Source organism: Hyperoodon ampullatus, assembly GCF_949752795.1.
Source record: "Hyperoodon ampullatus genome assembly, chromosome: 5".
NCBI lineage: Eukaryota > Metazoa > Chordata > Mammalia > Artiodactyla > Ziphiidae > Hyperoodon > Hyperoodon ampullatus.
In genome coordinates this window covers 82413197-82418759 of record NC_136918.1, presented here as the reverse complement: position 1 = coordinate 82418759, position 5563 = coordinate 82413197, and the positions used below count along the sequence as shown (strand labels likewise).

The following is a 5563-nucleotide window of genomic DNA, read 5'->3' as shown; positions in this document are numbered from 1 at the left end:
AAATAAGACATACAAATGACCATAGGTACATGACAAGTTACTCAACATTACAAAAGATGTAAGGTACAGGATGACCAAAATTAGTACAGCTGTAGGATGTACATCGAAGTTGTTAAGGCAGTAAATCCTAAAAATATTCATCGCAAGAAGAAAGACTTTTTTCTGGTAATCATTTCATAATGTATGTAAGTCATATCACTACCCTGAAAACTCTGATATCATAAAACAAGAAAAATATTTAAAAGGTGAAAACTAAAAGTGCAAAATTATCAAAGAGGACAAACTACTACTGTTTTACCTTTAGAATTATTTTATTAAATCTTAAAGGTACAACAGTTTCTTAACTCTACACATGAACTAATTTTCTTTAGAAGAATGATGTTATGTCTCATTACACCATGATTCTAGCTAACAGTTTTTCAAATTTTTGAGAAAAATCTTGAAAAAGGGTTCAAATATCGTCCAAAACTTTGAAATTTAACATTATCAAAGGGGATGCTTCCACATTCTTACAGAGACCACTGGAGAGACAACAATTCAAAAGCTAAGAAACGGTCTCAAAAGCATTTTTTCACACAATCTTTCCTCCACAGGAAGGTATTGTTCTTACTTAATCGAGTCTACTCACAAAATGGCTCTCTGTACCTGTTCTGGTGTCTTCTGCCATATCACTGCATATTTATGCATGACTGGGTAAGAGTTTCCTGAACACTGTTATTTCGATAACCTAAAGCTCTTCTGTTACCTCTGGGCTCTCAACATCTCCTATTTATACAGTCAAGCCCACGGCAAATAGAAGCTCAGTATCGGCTGGTCTCTGCATAACGCCCACGTCTTCCACCGCCTCCTGGACCATAGTTTCCTCCACCGTATGATCCTCCCACGTTCCTGCTATAGCACTCAGTTTTCCACTCTTCAGTAAATCGTACTTAGAAGGTTTCTGCTTATAATTTCCCAAATCATTGTAATTACTTCCATAATTTCTTCATCCATAGCTGTCAAAACCACCTCTGGAGGCCCCATCCAGGTAGCCATATCGAGATCCTCTACCACCGTATCCTCCTCATCCTCCTCCATAACCAGGGCTAACCCCCAAATTGCCACCTCCAGATCCTCCTCCACACCCATGATAGCCATCCCCAAATGTATGTCCTCTTCCATATCCATCAGCTCCTCCTCCAAGTTTCCTTCCTCGTCCTGGTCCTGCTCCAACATTTCCACCACCACCAGGAGAGTTTCCAAAACTGACGTTGCCTCCTCTTCCACCTCTAGAACTTTGGACTCCCTGCATTTTAGGTCGAGACAAGGCCTTTCTTACTTCTGCATGATGACGATTGATGCTATGGTCTTTCTGCAACACAAGCTTATCCACGGGATCATGGTCATTAAAAGTAACAAATCCAAAGCCTCTTTTCTTTCCAGACTCCCTATCGGTAATTATCTCAATGGCATTGATTTTTCCATATTTCTCAAAGTAATCTCTAAGATGATGCTCCTCAGTATCTTCTTCAATTCCACCAACAAACAGCTTCTTCATGGTGACAAGAGCCCCCAGCTTTCCATAGTCCTCTCTTGGGACAGCACGTTTGGGTGCAACCATTTTCCCATCAATGGAATGAGGTCTAGCAGCCATGGCAACATCCACCTCAGCCATGGATGAAAACGTGACAAAACCAAACCTTCCTGGTTTTTGGCTGGCAGGATGCCTTATTAACACACAGTCTGTAAGGTTTCCCCGTTGCTTGTAGTAGTTCCTCAGACTTTCTTCCATGGATTCAGAGCTTAAGCCACCAATAAAGAGTTTACAGAATTTTCCTTTTCTTTCTTATTCCTCTCCAAAGGAACAGATGTTGAAGTTTTCTTTATCGCAGGCTTACTCGCTTGAGCCATTTTCCCGAAGCTGAGGGGGATGAGGGAGATCTCCAAAGACTAACATGAACCGGAGGGTCCCGACCCCACGGTGAGAACCGAACCTCCACTGCTCCAGCAACAACACCTGTAGGAGCACCTCCACCGGGGACCTGGTGATGCTGCTACTGCTCTGGAGCTGCTGCAGCCCTTGAACCAATCTTGAGTAACTTTCAGTTTTTCTGTAAAACGTCATTTTGAACAGAGTGACCTTTCCTGATCCAGTAATCAAACTTCTTATTACATTTCCTCTACATTGATTTTTTTCCAAACTTTTAATTTTCTCTGCATTGTTATCTTTTTAAAAAAATAATAAATTTATTTATTTATTTTTGGCTATGTTGGGTCTTCGTTTCTGTGCGTGGGCTTTCTCCAGTTGTGGCGAGCGGGGGCCACTCTTCATCGCGGTGCATGGGCCTCTCCCATTGTAGAACACAGGCTCCAGAAGCGCAGGTTCAGTAGTTGTGGCTCACGGGCCCAGCCGCTCTGCAGCATGTGGGATCCTCCTGGACCAGGGCACGAACCCGTGTCCCCTGCACTGGCAGGTGGATTCTTAAGCACTGCACCATCAGGGAAGCCCCTGTTATCTATTTTTGATACAGTTTTCCTCACTAAATTGGGTATTCAATGAAGAGATCACTAATGTGGACTTTAAAGTTTTATACCAAAATACTTACCTATTGCTTTGCCCTTACAATGAGTTCAGATATCTTTTTTGAAAGAAACTATTCAGACTACAAAAAGGATTTTTCTTTTTTGTTGTTTTGTTTTTGTTTGTGTTTTTATACAGCAGGTTCTTATTAGTCATCAATTTTATACACATCAGTATATACATGTCAATCCCAATCGCCCAATTCAGCACACCACCATCCCCCCCCCCACGGTTTTCCCCCCTTGGTGCCCATACGTTTGTTCTCTACATCTGGATCTCAAATTCTGCCCTGCAAACCGGCTCATCTGTAACTTTTTAAAAAATAACTTTTTGGGTTTAATATTATTTTAAAATTTTTATTATTTCTGCCTCATTAATTTTTCTTTTATTTTAATAAGCCTTTCCTTAATTTTTATTTTTTAAGATTTTGTACACTTTTGGAGTTTTGAGTTGGGAAATTAAGAAACTTATTTTTAATTATACATTTCAACTGATATAGATATTTAAGTTTCCTCTGAAAAACGCTGTAAGAAATAGATTCTGATATGTAAGGATTACATTATTTTATTAAAATTTGCATTTATGGTTTTCACTTTCCTTTTTGTCTAGAAATGTTGAGAAAAGTGGTTTTCTTTTTATTTTTTTATAATTTGCAATGGGAAGAGCATTTTTTCCCAGCATTTTATTATACATTATTGAATGTACAGAAGAGTTGAAAGGATTATGCAGTACACATTCATTTATCCACCACTGAGATTTTATTATTCTCAACATTTTGCTAGATAAGCTTTATCACATACCTGTTCATTTATCTATCACCCAAAACTTTAATTTATCAATTGATCTGTTTATCAATTTATCTATTCATCTATAAGTTCATCTCACTTTTTGAAGTGTTTCAAGTAAGTTTCAGACATTAGGATACATGAGCATTAAATAGTTTAGCATTTATATCATTAACTAGAATTCAGTATTTTTTTAGAGTTATTATTGCTTTACTTTAGGTAATTTAACCTATAGTGAAATATACAAGCCATTAATGAGTTTTGACGAATGTTTAGATCTGTTATCCAAACACCTGTCAAGCTATAAGGCATTTTTGTCACCCCAGAAAATTCCCTCATACCTCTTTACAGTCAGTTTCTATTTCCAACACTTCAGAGAAAAACTCTGTGTTTATTTTTTTTTACCATATATTAATGTTTGACTTATAGAACTTTACTTTTAAAACGCTGCTTTTATTTTTTCACCATATATTAATTTCTGCCCATTACAGAACTTTACTTAAATGGACTAATTAATACAGTACATACTCTAACGTGTAAAGCTTCTTTCACTGAACATGATTTTTAAGGTTCATCAAAATCCTTGGCTGCATCAGTATTTATTTTTAAGTGGTGACCAGGTCTCCCATTGTATGAATATACCACAGTTTATCTATTCTCCTGATTATATATATTTGGATTATTTCCAAATTTTGGCTATTATGAAAGAAGCTTTGAACATTTTTGTGGACATGTTTTTACTTCTTTTGGACAAATACCCATGAGTGCAATTGTTGGGTCATAGGGTAGCTATGTACCTCACTTTATAAGAAATTTCCATGACACAGAAGATTTTATAAAATAAAATAGAGACAAATTACATGTTATCAACATTTTAAATGTTTGTTTTCAAATGTCACCATGAAGAAAACAAACAGGCAAGCCACAGTCTAAGAAAAAAAATATTTTCAAAATATCTGAGAACAGGTTTCCAAGAGATATATCTATCTAACTAATATGTCTATATGTATCTAACATATCTATGTACATAAATAGATATATCTATACATGTATATTGATATATTTATGTATATAGATACCTATATAACTAATGTGTCTAATATCTAATATATATTACAGCTTTACACATATATGTGATAGATATATTAAAACAATAAAAATACACACAATGCAATAAAGATGGCAAATATTTGAACAGGCATTTCAAAATACAACTATGTGAATGAAAAATAAGTATGTGAAGAAATGTTCAAATCATTAGTCATCAGCAAAATGGAGATTAAAATCCTAATTATGGGGACTTCTGATTTCTAGTTCTGCATGTAAGGGAACTTGGAAGTCAACACTCCATCCTAACAAGTAAAAAGTTGAACATGATTCTTCTTGGATCCATGAAATAGGGGAGAACACAGGGCAAACCACTGCTCCCAAGATTAGAGAAACAAAGAGCTGAATACAAGGAGTTGTTGATTACCAGATTACTGGAGCAGAGACCTACAAGGAGAAACTGCCTCTGGAAGCAGTGCTGGGATAGAAAAAGCTGAACTATAATTGATAAATTGCTGGAGATAGAGTGAGGGCAACTGTGAGAGTTAAAAACATCAAGAGGAAACCAGTCATGGGAGGCTCCCACAATATTGTGAGATGTACCTCCAGGTAAGGAGTCTGACCAAATTCTGACAGTATTAAATATCAGAGAAAACACCCTCCTGCTTCTGACAGGCAAAAAAAGAATCATTTTGAAATATGCCAGAGCACTCAGTTCTTCCTACCAGGCCTGCCCTCAGGGGAAAATTGTTTAGTGAACCTAATACTAGCTAAAAAGATGTGTATTAAGACACATATAAGAAACTTGGAAGTTGTTACTCTCCCCTAACAACAAATGAAAAGCTGAAGAAACTGAAAAATCAACAACTCTCCTTGAATTCTCAAGAGAGGGGAGGACACAGGACAAACTGCTATTCCTAAGACTGGAGAGATAGATCAATACAGGGAGGCATGGCTCACTAGAGAATCACTAGCTGCAACCCCACAGGAGCCAGTGCCACGGTAGGAAAGCCTTGGCTGTAATCGATGAATCACTGGAGGCTCAGAGCAGACAGCTCTGAGAGTTAAAAACTTCAAGGCATCTAGTCTTGGGGGACTCACAATATTTTAAAATTTACCTCCAGGAGCTTGACTAGGTTCCTACAGTAAATATCAGCGAAAAATCCTCTCC

At 37.2% G+C, this 5563-nt stretch overlaps 1 pseudogene across 1 annotated transcript; it reads right to left on the bottom strand.

Moving 5' to 3' along the window:
* Positions 1-800: 800 nt before the first annotated feature.
* On the bottom strand, positions 801-1890 carry LOC307053781 (heterogeneous nuclear ribonucleoproteins A2/B1-like; annotated as a pseudogene). The gene has a single exon. The product of its transcript is annotated as a heterogeneous nuclear ribonucleoproteins A2/B1-like (transcript).
* Positions 1891-5563: the final 3673 nt, after the last annotated feature.